This window comes from Scyliorhinus canicula, chromosome 2 (assembly GCF_902713615.1).
Source record: "Scyliorhinus canicula chromosome 2, sScyCan1.1, whole genome shotgun sequence".
In the NCBI taxonomy this organism is placed as follows: Eukaryota; Metazoa; Chordata; class Chondrichthyes; order Carcharhiniformes; family Scyliorhinidae; genus Scyliorhinus; species Scyliorhinus canicula.
In genome coordinates this window covers 88,849,997-88,869,644 of record NC_052147.1, presented here as the reverse complement: position 1 = coordinate 88,869,644, position 19,648 = coordinate 88,849,997, and the positions used below count along the sequence as shown (strand labels likewise).

Sequence of the window (19,648 nt, the reverse complement as noted above, 5' to 3'; positions counted from 1 at the left end):
TGGGCTAAACCAGCCCCTTTTGGTAGACACAAGTCAAACCCCAACAGGTGCGGAGGCGACTGTTGAAAAGGCCCACCCTCAATACTGTGTAACTTTGTCCCAGTTAAAATTTAAAAAAAGTTGTCCAGCCCTCACACGTCACATCCCCTCACCAACCCCCCACAGCCCTAACACTCCGCATGCTCCATCCATGCACCACCTCACCATATGCCAAGTTATGACACTTTTATGCCCACTATACAATGCTTAGAACCAATGAACCCTGTAGTGACAGTCAGATGTGTAAAAAAGCTTTATAAAAAAGCAATTCCTTCATAACATTATGGTATGTGTAAAAAACTTTATTTCATTGCAAGCTGATGAAGATGTCAATCATCCATACCCTCTAAAGTATCAATAACAAAAATCAATCCCCTTGAAACCACGTAACTGGGGTTTAGGTGTTTTAGTACCCTAATGGCAGTCTGGGCTCTTAGCCAAGCAAACATAACGAGATTTGACTGAAGAGCCCAGGCACCCATTGAGCGTAATGAAACAGCAGCACCCCAGAGAAAACATTGTTTGATAGCTCAGGCTCTCTGATCTCTGTTATCAATTTCACCACGATAATTAACAAAACCTTAAGTGCTTTCAAGGGAAGTGGTTTTTGTTATTCATACTTTAAAGGATCTGGATGATTGACACGTTTATTAGTTTGTCGTGAAATGACTTTATTTCAACATAGGGAGAAGCTATGAATGAATGACTTTCTAATGCTTTTTTATAAACGCAGCCTACTGTTACCACAAGGTATACTTGTTCTGGACAGTGTATAGTGGTCATAGGCATGGAAGTGCCACAGCTTGGCATCAGGGAGCATGAAGGCCTATGAGGGAGGTGGGCAGAAGGGCAGAGCTTGACATAGGATGCATGAAGGGCCATAGGGGCTTGAGGTGCCTCTTTGAACTTACCTCAGGCAGACAAAGGTTTACAACTCCTCGGAAGGGCTGTGAACTACAACTATAAAAATCTGGATGACCCCATGAAAATTGCAAAGGAGCCGGCCAGGTCGGGACTGCCAGATGTGGGCTTTTGACAGGAAATAGCCTGCACCCTTTAAAGGGACTCTTGGTGAATATTCAAGCCATTATATCAGCAACTCATTTAATTATTGCGTTATAACAGATATGACCAGTACAGGTGTGGAAGGGAAATTAACATAAATGAAATACTGCGGAAATATTCTGGTATAGGCCTTATTATAGAACATAGAACATAGAACGATACAGCGCAGTACAGGCCCTTCGGCCCTCGATGTTGCACCGACATGGAAAAAATCTAAAGGCCATCTAACCTACACTATGCCCTTATCATCCATATGCTTATCCAATAAATTTTTAAATGCCCTCAATGTTGGTAGGGCATTCCACGGCCTCACCACTCTTTGCGTAAAAAACCCACCTCTGACCTCTGTCCTATATCTATTACCCCTCAATTTAAGGCTATGTCCCCTCGTGTAGCCACCTCCATCCGCGGGAGAAGGCTCTCGCTGTCCACCCTATCTAACCCTCTGATCATTTTGTATGCCTCTATTAAGTCACCTCTTAACCTTCTTCTCTCTAACGAAAACAACCTCAAGTCCATCAGCCTTTCCTCATAAGATTTTCCCTCCATACCAGGCAACATCCTGGTAAATCTCCTCTGCACCCGTTCCAAAGCTTCCACGTCCTTCCTATAATGAGGCGACCAGAACTGTACGCAATACTCCAAATGTGGCCGTACTAGAGTTTTGTACAACTGCAACATGACCTCATGGCTCCGGAACTCAATCCCTCTACCAATAAAGGCCAACACACCATAGGCCTTCTTCACAACCCTATCAACCTGGGTGGCAACTTTCAGGGATCTATGTACATGGACACCGAGATCCCTCTGCTCATCCACACTGCCAAGAATTTTACCATTAGCCAAATATTCCGCATTTCTGTTATTCTTTCCAAAGTGAATCACCTCACACTTCTCCACATTAAACTCCATTTGCCACCTCTCAGCCCAGCTCTGCAGCTTATCTATGTCCCTCTGTAACCTGCAACATCCTTCCGCACTGTCTACAACTCCACCGACTTTAGTGTCGTCTGCAAATTTACTCACCCATCCTTCTGCGCCCTCCTCTAGGTCATTTATAAAAATGACAAACAGCAACGGCCCCAGAACAGATCCTTGTGGTACGCCACTCGTAACTGAACTCCATTCTGAACATTTCCCATCAACTACCACTCTCTGTCTTCTTTCAACTAGCCAATTTCTGATCCACATCTCTAAATCACCCTCAATCCCCAGCCTCTGTATTTTCTGCAATAGACGACCGTGGGGAACCTTATCAAACGCTTTACTGAAATCCATATACACCACATCAACTGCTCTACCCTCGTCTACCTGTTCAGTCACCTTCTCAAAGAACTCGATAAGGTTTGTGAGGCATGACCTACCCTTCACAAAACCATGCTGACTGTCCCTAATCATATTATTCCTATCTAGATGATTATAAATTGTATCTTTTATAATCCTCTCCAAGACTTTACCCCCCACAGACTCACAGGCTCACCGGCCTATAGTTACCGGGGTTATCTCTACTCCCCTTCTTGAACAAAGGGACCACATTTGCTATCCTCCAGTCCTCTGGCACTATTCCTGTAGCCAATGATGACCTAAAAATCAAAGCCAAAGGCTCAGCAATCTCTTCCCTGGCTTCCCAGAGAATCCTAGGATAAATCCCATCCGGCCCCGGGGACTTATCTATTTTCACCTTGTCCAGAATTGCCAACACTTCTTCCCTACGCACCTCAATGCCATCTATTCTAATAGCCTGGGTCTCAGCATTCTCCTCCACAATATTATCTTTTTCTTGAGTGAATACTGACGAAAAGTATTCATTTAGTATCTCGCTTATCTCCTCAGCCTCCACACACAACTTCCCACCACTGTCCTCCGAATGATAACAAAGCCAAGGGCAAGAACATACGTACTATGTATTTCATCGTACGTACTTTCCAAGGTCTATTAAATATAGACATGCCTGTTTACTTCAGATTATAAAAACATGCTGTCTTCAATCGACTCTCAGAGTGCACTGGCTTTAGCAGCTGGAACACTCTCCGCAAATATATTTGTGTAAATAATTTTCCTTAAATCGAACCTTGAGGAATTTGTCTTTATTATGATTTCCACGACAAATTGGCGTAGTCGTTGCAGTTTCCCTAATTTAACGGGACGTAAACCCCGAAACGATTCACTAAACAGGACTCTCTCAGCTGAAAGGGAGAGAGCCATAGCGCGACCCCAGCTGAAAGGGGGGTCTGCGGCTCGGCAGCCTTAATTACTGGCCAGTGACTCATGCTAGGAGAGTTATCTTAATAAATTAAAGATAGCTGCATGGGAAGAAAAAGGTGCCTTAGAGACTAAATTTTTTTTAAAAAGACTTTGAGGTTCGTGAAAGGATAAACACCGGTGTGCGCTCCCTGTTATATTTGTAAATAATTTCCGCGGTCGTTGTTATTGTTATATATATGTTCTAAAGTATTTTTCAGAAGGAACGATGAGCAATAAACTCGACGCCCCCTCACAGGTCGTCCCGAAGCCTCGGTAAAGATATCCGGAGCGAGAAAGAAGATGAACTCCTTAAAGAGGACAGATAAGGGAGTCAAAATGAGTAAGAAAATTAATAGAAACAATCGTAAAGCAACGGAATGAGGTAGGAAAACCTATATGTCCCGCATAGGAATCTAATGAAGTTGACCCGCTTTCAGAAAAAAAAAGGGGAGTAAAAGTAAATAGAAGATTAAGGTAAAAGCGTAACACATGGGTTCCTGTAGAGAAAGGAATTCAGATCTGTGTGTGAGATAAGGCTAACGGTTAACTGTGATATTTGTCAGCTGCAAGAATCTGTGTGTTTTGTTTAACCAATTAATTTTAGTCAAGTGCTAAGTGGGTTGTATTTTTTATCATCTGTCATTGTGAGTCAGAGTCAGAGATTATAGAACATAGAACATATACTCAATGCCTTTATTGTCACAAGTAGGCTTACATTAACATGAAGTTACTATGAAAAGCCCCTCGTCGCCACATTCCGGCACCTGTTCAGGTACACGGAGGGAGAATTCACAATGTCCAAATTATCTAACCATATGTCTTTCGGGACTTGCGGGAGGAAACCGGAGCACCCGGAGGAAACCCACATAGACACGGAAAATGTACAGACTCCGCACTGACAGTGACCCAAGCTGGGAATCGAACCTGGGACACTGCCGCTGTGAAGTAACAGTGCTAAACACTATGCTAACGTGCCGCTCTGATCTGTAAGGCTAAATATAACATTAATTCATATAGTGCCTAATGTTCCAACAAGAAAACCCAATCCTAAAACAATCCTCCATTCCACAAGTGTAAAATTCAAAGTTTGTGCAACATTTTTATTGAACACCACAAGTTTGTGATTTTATTCACTGGACACGGATACGATAAGGGGGGGCAGGGTAGCATAGTGGTTAGCACAGTTGTTTCACAGCGCCAGGGTCCCAGGTTCGATTACTGGCTTGGGTCACTGTCTGTGCGGAGTTTGCACTTTCTCCCCATGTATGCGTGGGTTTCGTCCGGGTGCTCCGGTTTCCTCCCACAGTCCAAAAATGTGCAGGTTAGGTGGATTGGCCGTGATAAATTACCCTTAGTGTCCAAAAGCGTCGGATGGAGTTACTGGGTTACGGGGATAGGGTGGGGGTGTGGGCTTGGGTAGGGTGCTCTTTCCAAGGGCCGGTGCAGACTCGATGGGCCAAATGGCCTCCTTCTGCACAGTAAATTATATGATTCTATGACACAAGATAGCAGCACTGCGATTGAAATAGAGTCCAGAAATAATTTTGATTGAAAGGGTCAACGGAGCAGTGACTAAAATTTTAACATGTGTCAAGGAATTACAAAAATAAATATGATAGAAAATAATCCTAAATGTAGTTGATCTTATACTGAAATTGTGCTACTGTTATGGTTTGTTTGAAGGAATTAGTTACATTTCCTTAAGGAATATTAGGAAGAAATTTGCCGCCGGTTCAGCAGCAAAATGGGTGGGTGGTACAAGATTCATTATAAGCAGCGTCTGATAACCAGTTCCATTTCCATCAATGAAATTAAATATCATTCATTAAATATAAATAGTGGCTGATCTCACACACCCCTTGTTTCACCACTGCCCAAGACAAATAAATTACTACCATTTAACTGATAAACAGACACAAAGAATTTTAACACTTCAGATGGTTGGTCATTGAAATTTACAGAAAAATTAAGTCTAACTGCAACCCTGTTCAAACATGCTACTTCTGGGTTTAACAGAGGCAAGTTTGGCTAAATGGGAGTAACCTATTTATCAGACATGGCCTGATCATTAGCACAAGAGCATCAGTAATTAGTGCAGAATTTAACATGACAAGTAAAAGGAAATCAGATGATTTTTGAAATATTTTAACATTCCTTTGTTTGGGAAACACAGTGAAATTTAGGAGGAGTTACAGGCACACTCAAGAGTCATCTATAGCATAGAGGGAAGCCATTTGACCCATCAAATCTATGCCAAAGCATTCCAGTCAGTCCCATTTCTCCATTATCTCCACAGCCATGCAAGCTTATTTCCCTTAAGTACCCATCAAATTTCCTTTTGAAATCATTGATCATTTCGGCTTCCATCACTCTCATGGGCAGCAAGTTCCAGGTCAGGTCAGAAAAAGTTCATCTTCACAGTCCCCCTACATCTTTTCTTGCCCAAAATATAAAATCCTTGTCCTTATACCAATAGCTAATGAGAACAGCTTTTCCTTGTCTACTTTCTCTAAACCTGTCATAATCTTGTGCCCCTCTCTTCAATCTCCTTTGCTCTGAGAATAATAATAATCTTTATTGTCAGAAGTAGGCTTAAAGCCCCTAGTCGCCACATTCCGGCACCTGTTCGGTACACAAGAGGGAGAATTCAGAATGTCAAATTCACCTAACAGCAAGTCTTTCGGGACTCGTGGGAGGATACCGGAGCACCCGGAGGAAACCCACGCAGACAGAGGGGGGAATGTGCAGGCTCCGCACAGACAGTGACCCAAGCCGGGAATTGAACTTGGGACCCTGGCGCTGTGAAGCAACAGTGCTACCCATCTTTTCCAACCTAACCTTGTAAGTAAAATCCTCCATCCCTGGAACCATTCTGGAAAATCTCCTCTGCTCTTCTCAAGGCCCTCACATCCTTAAAGTATGGTGACCAGACCCTATTGCAGTACTCTAGTTGTGGCTCAACTAGATTTGAATAAAGATTGCATATAATATAATAACCTTTTATTGTCACAAGTATGAAGTTACTGTGAAAAGCCCCTAGTCGCACCTGTTCAGGTTAGCTAGTACGGGAATTGAACCCGTGCTGCTGGCCTTGTTCTGCATCACAACCTAACTGTCTAGCCCACTGAGCTAAATACCTCTATTTACGAAGTCCAAGAAGGAGTACGCTTTGTTAATTAGAGGTGACAGTGGCTGAAGACAAAGGTCTGAAAATGTTTTGTGACAAGAAATCATGTAATTATAGCCCCTCTTATGATCAGTAGTAAAATGCAAATTCTTCCAGGCGACTTCAAATGGGTGGAGTTATTAGAATTCAAGAGAATAGAAATATTACTTTTCCCTTTGTTTACTATCTAGTATTGTCAAGATTGGGCCGTTGGGGCATCACGGTGGCCTAGTGGTTAGCACAGCTGCCTCACGGCGCTAAGGTCCCAGGTTCTATCCCGGCTCTGGGTCACTGTCCGTGTGGAGTTTACACATTCTCCCCGTGTCTGCGTGGGTTTCAACCCCACAACCCAAAAATGTGCAGAGTAGGTGGATTGGCCACACTAAATTGCCCCTTAATTGGAAAAAATAATTGGGTAATCTAAATTTATTTAAAAAAAGATCAGGCCATTGCATTTGTATAAAATCACCAATGACCTCAGCATTCAATGCAGTTGGTGTATGTAATATAGGATGAAGTTCATACTAAGAACAGAACATGACCTTGCTGGATTCTGTAAATGCAAAGTGAAGCAAAGAACTAAGGTTTGCAAACTATTTTCCATTATGACCTTATTGTAACTCACCACTACCTTCTCAAGGTATTATGGATCGGCAACAAACCTTACCAGTGATACCAACATCCCATAGGGCGGCAAAGTAGCACAGTGGTTAGCACTATTGCTTTACAGCTCCAGGGTCCCAGGTTTGATTCCTGGCTTGGGTCACTGACTGCGGAATCTGCACGTTCTCCCCGTGTCTACGTGGGTTTCCTCTGGGTGCTCCGGTTTCCTCCCGTAGTCCAAAGATGTGCAGATTAGGTGGACTGGGCATGCTAAATTGCCCTTAGTTTCCAAAAAGGTTAGGTGGGGTTACTAATTTTCAGAGATAGAGTGGAGGTGTGGGCTTAGGTGGGGTGCTGTTTCCAAGGGCCGGTGCAGACTCGATGGGCCAAATGGACTCCTTCTGCATTCTAAATACTATGATTCTATCAGTACATTAAAAAATAATTCTTGAAAATTAACATGACCCCAGATGACAGCAATAAAGCATCATAGTAAGATTTGGTGTGTTATTAACGTTCACACATTAAAGATCGATCGACATATAGATCAGCATACATCTTATAAACATGAAAATTTGTGTTTTTAAAGCACATTCATAGAATCCCTACAGTGCAGGAGGATGGTATCTGGCTCATCAAATCTGCACCAACCCTCCGAAAGAGCATCCTACCTAAGCCCACTCTCCCACCCTATCCCCATAACCCCACCTGACCTGTACATCTTTGGACACTAAGGGGAAATTTAGCATGGCCATTCTATCTAACCTTTGGACTGTAGGAGGAAACCGGAGCAATTGGAGTAAACCCACACAGACACAGGAAGAAGGTACAAAATCCACAGTTACCCAAGGCCGGTATTCAACCCGGGTCCCTAGCGGTGTAAGGCATCAGTGCTAACCACTGTGCTACCATTTTGTAAAGATGTTATAATTTTATATAATCATGTAAGCTTCAGAAAGATCTCCATATTCCATAGTGACAGACGACTGAGTGAAGTCTGGTCCCCCCAACGTCCCACACTGTCATCAATATTTCTCCATCCACCACACAAACGCCACTCTTCCCAATCCACGTCCCCAACACAAACTCCACAGCCCTTCTTCCCTACTCCTTGCCCCCATTCACTCATTCAACAGTTCGTCTTCCCAAATCCCTTCCCCTTCATTCACTCATGCCCATCTTCCCTACCCAGCTCCTCACTCACGCCCTCCCGCCCCATTCAGCCTCTGGTTCACTCAACCCTTACTGGTCCTCCCCAGCCAGACAAATTTTACGCCATTTTTTCTGTCATAAGACACCACCGTTCCCACGCCGGGAACATAGCCTTAAAATCGGAGAATCCAGCCTGTGATTTTTTTTTTTAAGTTCAATATGAGCCCCAAAAGTTGGAACAGATATTTAAAGTGGCTGATGTCAGAATTCGCCAAACAGTGGAAATTCTAATCCCTGTATTTACTCTCTCAATATGTCCTGCCACTTTCAAAGATCTGTGCACATGCACTTCCAGGTCCATCTCTTCAGCAAAATGTTCACATCACATTTCTCTGAATTAAATTCCATCTGCCACTTCTTGTCTGCCCATTCTGCTAGTATACCTCTGTCCTGGTGCAGTTGATTACCCTCATTGTTTGCTATTCCTCCAAGTTTAGGATCATCGGCAAATTCATAAATATTACCCTTTATTCCAATATCCAAGTCAATTACATTGACCAAAAAACAAAGTAATCCCGGCACTGGCTGTTCGGAAACATCACTGTATACCATCCTCCAGTCTGAAAAATAACCAGTTACCACAACTCACTGTTTCCTGTCTTTAAGCCATTTTTGAATTCAAATTGACATCAATCCTCCTATTCCATGAGCCCCAATTTTGTTAATCGACCTTTTGTTGATACTTTGTCAAATGCTTTCTTAAAATTCATATAGACAATATCCGTTGCATTCCCTTCATCAACTTTTTCTGTTACTTCATCAAAATTAGATTAGTCAAGCATGATCTGCCTTTTACAAATCCTTGCTGGCTCTCCTAATTAGCCCAAACCACTCCAAATGCTTAATGATTTTTTTCCCCCAATTATTGTTTCTAAAACCTACTGACCAGCCTGCAATTACTAGGAATGCCCTTACAGTTTGCTTGAGTAAAGGTATCACATTTGCCACTCCAATCCTCTTGCATCTTCTCCATATCTAGGGAAGATTAAAAGATTATGGCAATCTCTTCCATTATTTCCACCCCAACTTCCTCAACTTCCTTAAGTGCTGAGCTGGAAATTGACGGCACTTAACTCTCATTGTGGTTGATGTAGGTCAACATTGTGGTTACAGCACTTAAGAGTGAAAAAGATGAAGTGGGAGGAAGAGCTAGGGGAAGAGATTGAAGATGGAACGTGGTCGGACGCCCTGGAGAGGGTGAATTCCTCCTCCTCCTGCGCACGGCTCAGCCTAATTCAGCTGAAGGTGCTGCATAGGGCTCACATGACAGGGGCAAGGATGAGCTGGTTCTTCGGAGGGGAAGACAGGTGCGGGAGGTGTTCGGGAGGCCCGGAGAACCACACCCATATGTTCTGGGCTTGTCCGGCCTTGGAGAGGTTTTGGAAGGGGGTGGCGGGGACTTTGTCGGAAGTGGTCGGGTCTAGGGTCAAGCCGGGCTGGGGGCTCGTGATCTTTGGGGTAGCTTCGGAGCCGGGAGTGCAGGAGGCAAGAGAGGCCGGCATTCTGGCCTTTGCATCTCTAGACCAAAGAACAAGAACAAAGAAAATTACAGCAGAGGAACAGGCCCTTCGGCCCTCCCAGCCTGCTCCGATCCAGATCCTTTATCTAAACCTGTCTCTTATTTTCCAAGGTCTACTTCCCTCTGTTCCCGCCCATTCATATACCTGTCTAGATGCTTCTTAACTGATGCTATCGTGCCCGCCTCTACCACCTCCGCTGGTAAAGCGTTCCAGGCACCCACCACCCTCTGCGTAAAAAACTTTCCACGCACATCTCCCTTAAACTTTCCCCCTCTCACCTTGAAATCATGACCCCTTGTAACTGACACCCCCACTCTTGGGAAAAGCTTGTTGCTGTCCACCCTGTCCATACCTCTCATAATTTTGTAGACCTCAATCAGGTCCCCCCTCAACCTCCGTCTTTCCAACAAGAACATTCCTAATCTACTCAACCTTTCTTCATAGCTAGCACCCTCCATACCAGGCAACATCCTGGTGAACCTCCTCTGCACCCTCTCCAAGGCATCCACATCCTTCTGGTAATGTGGCGACCAGAACTGCATGCACTATTCCAAATGTGGCCGAACCAAAGTCCTATACAACTGTAACATAACCTGCCAACTCTTGTACTCAATACCCCGTCCGATGAATGCAAGCATGCTGTATGCCTTCTTGACCACTATCAACCTGCGTTGCCACCTTCAGGGTACAATGGACCTGAATTCCCAGATCTCTTTGCACATCAATTTTCCCCAAGACCCTTCCATTGACCATATAGTCCGCTCTTGAATTGGATCTTCCAAAATGCATCACCTCGCATTTGCCTGGATTGAACTCCATCTGCCATTTCTCTGCCCAACTCTCCAATCTATCTATATTTTGTTGTATTCTCTGACAGTCCTCCTCGCTTTCTGCAACTCCACCAATCTTAGTATAATCTGCAAACTTGCTAATCAGACCACCTATACCTTCCTCCAGGTCATTTATGTAGATCACAAACAACAGTGGTCCGAGCACGGATCCCTGTGGAACACCACTAGTCACCCGTCTCCATTTTGAGACACTACCTTCAACCACTACACTCTGTCTCCTGTTGCCCAGCCAGTTCTTTATCCATTTAGCTAGTACACCCTGAACCCCATACGACTTCACTTTTTCCATCAACCTGCCATGGGAAACTTTATCAAACGCCTTACTAAAGTCCATGTATACGACATCTACAGCCCTTCCCTCATCAATTAACTTTGTCACTTCCTCAAAGAATTCTATTAGGTTTGTAAGCCTTGACCTTCCCTGCACAAAACCATGCTGCCTATCACTGATAAGTCTATTTTCTTCCAGATGTGAATAGATCCTATCTCTCAGTATCTTCTCCAACAGTTTGCCTACCACTGACGTCAAGCTCACAAGTCTATAATTCCCTGGATTATCCCTGCTACCCTTCTTAAACAAAGGGACAACATTAGCAATTATCCAGTCCTCCGGGACCTCACCCGTGCTCGAGGATGCTGCAAAGATATCTGTTAAGGCCCCAGCTATTTCGACCCTCGCTTCCCTCAGCAACCTGGGATAGATCCCATCCGGTCCTGGGGACTTGTCCACCTTAATGTCTTTTAGAATACCCAAAACTTCCCCCTTCTGTATGACAACTTGACCAAGAGTATTTAAACATCCATCCCTAGCCTCAACATCCGTCTTGTCCCTCTCCTTTGTGAATACCGATGCAAAGTACTCATTAAGAATCTCACCCATTTTCTCTGAGTCCACGCATAAATTCCCTCTTTTGTCTTTAAGTGGGCCAATCCTTTCTCTAGTTACCCTCTTGCTCCTTACATACGAATAAAATGCTTTGGGATTTTCCTTAACCCTGTTAGCCAAAGATATTTCATGACCCCTTTTAGCCCTCTTTATTGCGCGTTTGAGATTTGTCCTACTTTCCCGATATTCCTCCAAAGCTTCATCAGTTTTGAGTTGCATCGATCTTATGAATGCTTCCTTTTTCATCTTAGCTAGTCTCACAATTTCACCCGTCATCCATGGTTCCCTAATCTTGCCATTTCTATCTCTCATTTTCACAGGAACATGTCTGTCCTGCACTCTAATCAACCTTTCCTTAAAAGACTTCCACATTTCAAATGTGGATTTACCCTTAAACAGCTGCTCCCAATCCATATTTCCTAGCTCCTGCCGAATTTTGTTATACTCTGCCTTTCCCCAATTTAGTACTCTTCCTTTCGGACCCCTCTTGTCCTTGTCCATGAGTATTCTAAAACTTACGGAATTGTGCTCAGCGCAGGATTCTGTTACAGTGGAGGGATACGCGGCCCCCGAGTTCGGAGGCCTGGATCAACGATATGGCTGGGTTCATCAAGTTGGAGAGGATGAAGTTTGCCCTGAGGGGGTCGGTACAGGGGTTCCTTCGGCGGTGGCAGCCCTTTCTCGACTTCCTGGCGAAGGGGTAGAGTGTGGTCGGTCTCGGCAGCAACTTGGGGGGAGGGGGGTTGGGGATGGTTAGGGGGTTTGTTTTTGCGGCGGTGGGTTTGCTATGTTGTTATTTTCTTCTTTCTGGTATTGCTGTTGGTTTTTTTTGTTATTATTTATTTTGGGGGGGAGAGTTATTTTCTTGTGTTGGTGTGGAAACATGCCTTGTTTGTTTTAAATTGTGGAGAGAAAATTTGTTATTGAAAAACTTGAATAAAAATTATTTTTAAAAAAAAAGAGTGAAAAAGATGAATAAAGCAAGGCGAACAGCTGTTTTGTTGAAGCTGTCAATCACAGCCCACTACCAGAAATGAATGGCTTGCTGCTCACGGATGAGGGGTTTGTGGTAAACACCACTGGGAACACACTACGCGTGTTACGGTACTGCCACTGTACTACAGGTAATACAGTAAATCTCAGCCTGCTGGCCCCTCCCAGCAGGCGACGTATAAAAGTGTATGCTCTCCTGTGCTGTTCCCATTCTGGTTCCAGCTGCAGGAGGCTCAACATCTTGTGCAATAAAGCATCAATAGTTTCACCATTTTCGTCTCGCGGTCATTGATGGTACATCAGGCTTTAAACAGAGGTCATAGCTGTTATCTTTCCAGGAATGGATACGTGGCGCTGCCAGGTAAGGGTCACAACTGTAATTTTTTTTACTAACCTGTCTTGACTGCTCTCCAGCTTTAGGGGGTCCCTTTATTTAGGGGATTTCTGGGGACGGGCCTCTTTAGTGAGGGAGGGCCTCTAGGGGGGAGGTCCTCTGAGTTAGGGGGTCTTGGGGGTGGAGGAACGCGTCCCTTTAGTTAGGGGGAGCGCAAATCATCAGCAATTCTCCACCAGGCAGGAGAACGCAGGGCTGGATTCTCCAATTGTGAGGCTATGTGCCCACGCCGGCATGGGAACAGTGGCGTTTTACGACAGAAAAAAATGTTGCAAAACACCCACCGATGCTCTGTTTGGCTGGGGGCTAGCATGCCGGCAGTGTAGAGCACCCGGCTCCAGCTGCCGATACGGCCTGGAGATTTGCCGGGTCCGTGGCCGCGCATGCACACGGCGGTGGCCTGCAGCGCCGTGCCGTGCAACATGACGGAGGTCGCTTGCGGACCCGACCCGCAAAATAGTGCCCCCCTTTGGCCGGCTCGCACGCCTGGAAACCTCCCCCCCCCCCCCCAGTGCCCCCTGCCCGTGCGTCAGGCCCCCCCCCCCCCCCAACCCACTGTGGCAGCGCTGGACTGAGTCCACAGCCACCATGCTGAGTTCCCTCACACGACCAACGCTATCGGGAACTCGGCCGGTTGGGGGTGGAGCATCGGGGGGCTGGCCTCAGGCAATGTCCTGAGGCTGTCGCTACGTCACGCAGCATACTCTGAGTACTCCGCTTTGGAGGGAGCGGCGCATCGGGAAAGCAGCACCGCCCCAGATTTGGTCAGGAATTTGATTCTCCGGCTGATCGCCAAATGCGATTTCGGCATCGGCAAATCCAACCCAATTAAGGATTGCCCATCCTTAATTGCCCTTGAGAAGATAAGCCACCACCTTGAATCGCTGCTGTTACATGGTGACATAATTAAGTATAAACTACTTCATTATAATCTGTAGTCCACCTTCAGCTGATAAATCAGTATTCCATGTTGAACACCACTAGGAAGAAGCACTGAAGCCAGCAAGGTCGTAGAATGTACTCCAAGGGAGAGACATAGAACATAACAGCGCAGTACGGGCCCTCGATGTTGCGCCGACCAGTGAAACCATCTAAAGACTATCTGACCTACACTATTCCATTTTAATCCATATGTCTATCCAGTGACCACTGAAATGCCCTTAAATTTGGCGAGTCTACTACTGTTGCAGGCAGGGCGTTCCACACCACTACTACTCTCTGAGTAAAGAAATTGCCTTTGACACCTGTCCTATATCTACCACCCCTCAATTTAAAGCTATGTCCCCTCGTGTTGGTCATCACCATCCGAGGAAAAAGACTCTCACTGTCCACCCTATCTAACCCTCTGACTATCTTATATGTCTCTATTAAGTCACCTCTCAGCCTTCCCCTCTCTAACGAAAACAACCTCAAGTCCCTGAGCCTTTCCTTGTAAGACCTTCCCTCCATACCAGGCAACATCCTAGTAAATCTCCTCTGAACCCTTTCCAAAGCTTCCACATCCTTCCTATAATGTGGTGACCAGAACTGCACGCAGTACTCCAGGTGCGGCCGCACCAGAGTTTTGTACAGCTGCAGCATGACCTCGTGGCTCTGAAACTCAATCCCCCTACTGATAAAGGCTAGCACACCATATGCCTTCTTAACAGCCCTATTAACCTGGGGGGATTTATGTACCTGGATGCCGAGATCTCTCTGTTCATCTACACTACCAAGAATCTTGCCATTAGCCCAGTACTCTGCATTCCTGTTACTCCTTCCAAAGTGAACCACCTCACACTTTTCCCCATTAAACTCCATCTGCCACCTCTCAGCCCAGCTCTGCAGCTTATCTATGTCCCCCTGTAACCTATAACATCCTCCAGCACTATCCACAACTCCACCGACCTTCGTGTCATCTGCAAATTTACTAACCCATCCTTCTACACCCTCTTCCAGGTCATTTATAAAAATGATGTGGCGATGCCGGCGTTGGACTGGGGTGAGCACAGTAAGAAGTCTTACAACACCAGGTTAAAGTCCAACAGGTTTGTTTCAAACACGAGCTTTCGGAACACTGTTCCTTCTTCAGGTGACTGGAGAGGTATGATCCAGAAACATTTATATAGACAAAGTCAGCGATGCCGGACAATGAAACTTATTGTCAGTGTCTATATGCGCGATCTTCCTGGAGATCCTCTCCACTTTGAGCCGGCAGTTTGCGGTGTCGATGGTAGCCATGATGTGACAAACAGCAGTGGCCCCAAAACAGATCCTTGCGGTACACCACTAGTAACTGAACTCCAGGATGAACATTTGCCATCAACCACTGTCTTCTTTCAGCTAGCCAATTACTGATCCAAACCGCTAAATCACCTTCAATCCCATACTTCCGTATTTTCTGCAATAGCCTACCGTGGGGAACCTTATCAAACGCCTTACTGAAATCCACATACACCACATCAACCGCTTTACCCTCATCCACCTGTTTGGTCACCTTCTCAAAAAACTCAATAAGGCTTGTGAGGCATGACCTACCCTTCACAAAACCGTGTTGAGTATCGCTAATCAACTTGTTCTTTTCAAGATGATTATAAACCCTATCTCTTATAACCTTTTCCAACATTTTACCCACAACCAAAGTAAGGCTCACAGGTCTATAATTACCAGGGTTGTCTCTACTCCCCTTCTTGAACAAGGGGACAACATTTGCTATCCTCCAGTCTTCCGGCACTATTCCTGTCGACAAAGACGACATAAAGATCAAGGACAAAGGCAATGTTCAATGTTCATTACTAAGAGTGGCGAAGTGGGCGAGTTCTGCAGGACATGGCTTTTAGACTTGGCCTGCAGCAGGTAGTCAAAGAATCAATGGGAGGGATAAACTGACTTGACCACATCCTCACGAATCTACCTACTGCAGATGCATCTATCCAGGATGACATTGGTAGGAGTGATTTGCAGACTGCCCTTGTGGAGGCAAAATCGTGTCTTCACACTGAGAACACTCCATCGTATTGGATGACATTACCAATGGGCTAAACTGGATAGGTTCAGAACAGGTCCAGAAGCTCAAAACTCATCAAGCATCTTTCAGCTGAGGAGAAGACAGAAGAGGAAGAAGAGGGAAAGGAGGAGGATGAAGCAGATCATTACAATCTCTGGGTTTCAGAACTCCCGAGGACCACTCAAGAGACTTTTACAGTTGCAATTTCACAAGGATATACTTGACCATCAAGAGACAAGACAGTAGGTAATTCTGCAGCTGTTGAGAGAGAACAATGGGTGGAAAGTGAGAGCACCGAGTGCACTTTCCACTTTTATATTCCCTCTCACTGTCATCTTTCACCTGGGCCAGTGCCACATCACTATGATCACACTGAAGCAGACAAACATGAAGGGTTTTTAAAAAATATTTTATTAAGGTATTTGAAAATGTTTCTAACAGTAACACAAACAATGACATCAAGATGGTAAAATAAACATTTCCCCCCCAGCCCAATCTTCACACACCTCAGCCATACAACAACAACCCCCCCCCCCCCCCCCCGGAATACTGCATCTGCTGACATTTTAATTATCCCCGAGAAAGTCGACGAATGGCTGCCACCTCCAGGTGAACACTAACATTGACCCTCTTAAGGCAAACTTTATTTTCTTGAGACTGACAAACCCAGCCATGTCACTAACCCAGGTCTCTACACTCGGAGGCTTCGAGTCCCTCCACATTAGCAAGTTTTGTCTCCGGGCTACCAGGGAGGCAAAGGCCAGAACGTCGGCCTCTTTCGCCCCCTGAACTGCCGACACTCCGTAGATCGCTACCTCTGGACTCGGCACTGTTGTGTTATGTACTCGGGGATAACACAGATACTCCAGACCTTGAAGTTAGTTCAATCTGATTTATTGAACCAGTAGCACAGTTCTCTATGAGTTTGACTCTCTGCTAACCTAAGTGTGGTTACTCTGTCTGACTGAACCAGACTAGCTCTTAGCCACGTGCTGGGGGTGTGATACTGTACATACACCCTGACTCACTCTGAAGATGTTCATCAGTGGAAAGAGGCGGATTGTGAGTGCCTTGTGCCTTTTATAGTGAGATACCACGCCTGAGTGTCCTGCCTGCTCATTGGTCATGTCCTGTTCTCTGTGTTCATTAGCTGCCTGTCTGTATATCATTATCTGCATGTCTGCATATCATGTCAGGCACCACCCGTGTTTTTAGCACCGTGGACATTGTCTTAGCAAAATCCTGCCAAAACCCTCTCAGCTTCGGGCATGCCCAAAACATGTGGACATGATTTGCTGGACTTCCCGCACACCTCGCACACCTATCCTCAACCCCGAAGAACTTACTCATCCTAAGCCTGGCACGTGATGAGGATGTATTAACCCTTCTTAGGGCATCCGCCCAAAGACCCACCTCTATCTCTCCTCCTAGATTGTCCTCCCACTTACCCTTAAGCTCCTCCACCGGAGTTTCCTCCGCCTCCAAAAGCTCCTGGTAAATATCCAATACCTTCCCCTCTCCCACCCAGGTACTGGAAACTACTCTATCCTGTATCCCCCGTGGCGGCAGCAGCAGAAAGGCCGGCACCTGTTTTCTTAGGAAGTCTCGCACCTGCAAATACCTAAAACCGTTCCCTGCTGGCAATTTAAATTTATCCTCTGAGGCTTTCAAGCTGGGAAAGCTGTCGTCTATAAATAGATCCCCCATCCTTCCAATTCCTGCCCTCTGCCAACTCCGGAACCCACCATCTAGCCTACCCAGTACAAACCTGTGGTTATTATAAATCAGGGTCCAAATCGATGCTCCCTCCACTTTCTTGTATTTCCTCCATTGCCCCAAGATCCTCAGAGCCGCCACTACCACCTGACTTGTGGAGTATCGGGCCTGCGAGAACAGCAGAGGTGCCGTTACCAATGCTCCCAGACTGGTGTCTTTACATGACGCTGCCTCCATCCGCTCCCATGCCAACCCCTCCCCGACGATCCACTTCCTAATCATGGCTATATTAACCGCCCAGTAGTAATTGCAGAAGTTCAGCAGCAGCAACCCACCCTCCCCCCGACTGCGCTCCAGCAACCTTCTTCACTCGCAGAGTTTTACCCGCCCATACAAAACCCAAAATAATCTTATTCACCGGCTTTAAAAAGGCCTTAGGGATGAAGATGGGGAGGCACTGAAAGACAAACAGAAATCTGGGGAGGACCGTCATTTTCACGGTCTGTACCCTCCCCGCCAGTGACAGCGGGAGCATATCCCATCTCTTAAAGTCCCCTTCCATTTGTTCCACCAATCGGGATAGGTTTAACTTGTGTAGTACCTCCCACTTCCGGGCCACCTGGATTCCCAGAAAGCTCTTCCCTACCATTCTAAGCGGCAGCTCTCCCAGTCTCTTCTCCTGTCCTCTTGCCTGGATCGCAAACATCTTGCTTTTCCCCATGTTCAATTTATACCCCGAAAAATTGCCAAATTCCCCCAAGATTCGCATTACTTCCCTCATCCCCTCCAACAGATCCACAATGTACAGGAGGTCATCTGCGTGGAGCGAGACCGGTGCTGCCCCCCCCCCCCCCCCCCCCCCCCCCCCCGAACCAGCCCTTTCCAGTTCCTAGAGGCTCTTAACGCCATGGCCAATGGCTCTATGGCCAGACCACACTCACTGCCAGTTAATGGACAAAGTATGTGCCACCTGATTTAAATCAACAGACATTTTGGCATCCAAATTCTGCATGGCCTTGGTCATGGCCTGCATGGACACATTGCAAACCATGTCAGAAGCTTATTGGAGATATAGACTCTCTCCATGGCAGACATTCAGCTCCAGATTTCAAGCTGGATACTTCCATCTTCTCTACTATTGAGGACAATGGCATGTCTGTCAGTACCAAGTAAGGTTGTTGATGCACATCAATAATTTTCCTTCTCGTCCGGTGGCGGCGATGACGTAGGAAGCCGCACATTTGGGAGCTCTCGTTTCAAATGGACTTTTCGGCTCTTTTTAGAGCCCAAAACGGAAATTTTTCGACGTCTCCCGGTGGGAGAAGGTGTGCTGATCGACTTTCCCTGCAGTTCATGACTCGAACTCAGAGTGGAAAGGGGGAAAAAACGGCAGCGGCTCCCCAGAAAAAACGGGGGAAGGATTCCAAGATGGCGGCCGGCGGAGCTCCAGAGGAGTGGAAGCAGTGGGCCCTGGAGCAACAAGCTGCTCTCCTGCGCTGTTTTGCAGACTTCAAGGCTGAGGTACTGAGCTCTCTGCAGGAAACGAACAAAAGGCTCTCGGAGATTCAGACCACCCAGGGTGCTGCCATCAAGGAGCTGCAGACGCAGGCCACTGAACGAGAGGAGGAGGCCGTGGTCCTCGTGAGAAAGGTGGAGGGGCACGAGGTACTCCACAAGAAGTGGCAGGACCGCTTCGAGGAGCTTGATCACCGCATGAGGCAGAAAAATCTGCGGATCTTGGGCCTTGCGGAGGGGCTGGAGGGGTCGGACCTGACAACCTACGTGGCTGCGATGCTGAACTCGCTAGTCGAGGCCGGGTCTTTCCATCTGCCCTTGGAGCTGGAGGGAGCACAGAGTACTGGCCAGGAGGCCTAAGGAGAATGAACCCCCGCGTGCGGTGCTGGTGAGGTTCCAACGGTTCAGTGATCAGGAGTGTGTGCTGCGCTGGGCCAAGAGGGTGAAGAGCAGCAACT

The 19,648-nt window shown here is 46.3% G+C and overlaps 1 protein-coding gene across 9 annotated transcripts in view; it reads right to left on the bottom strand.

The window, feature by feature from the left end:
• Nucleotides 1–19,648, bottom strand: part of LOC119955765 (coiled-coil domain-containing protein 9B-like) — a 402,308-nt gene that overhangs the window by 126,596 nt on the left and 256,064 nt on the right. The window lies entirely within an intron of this gene.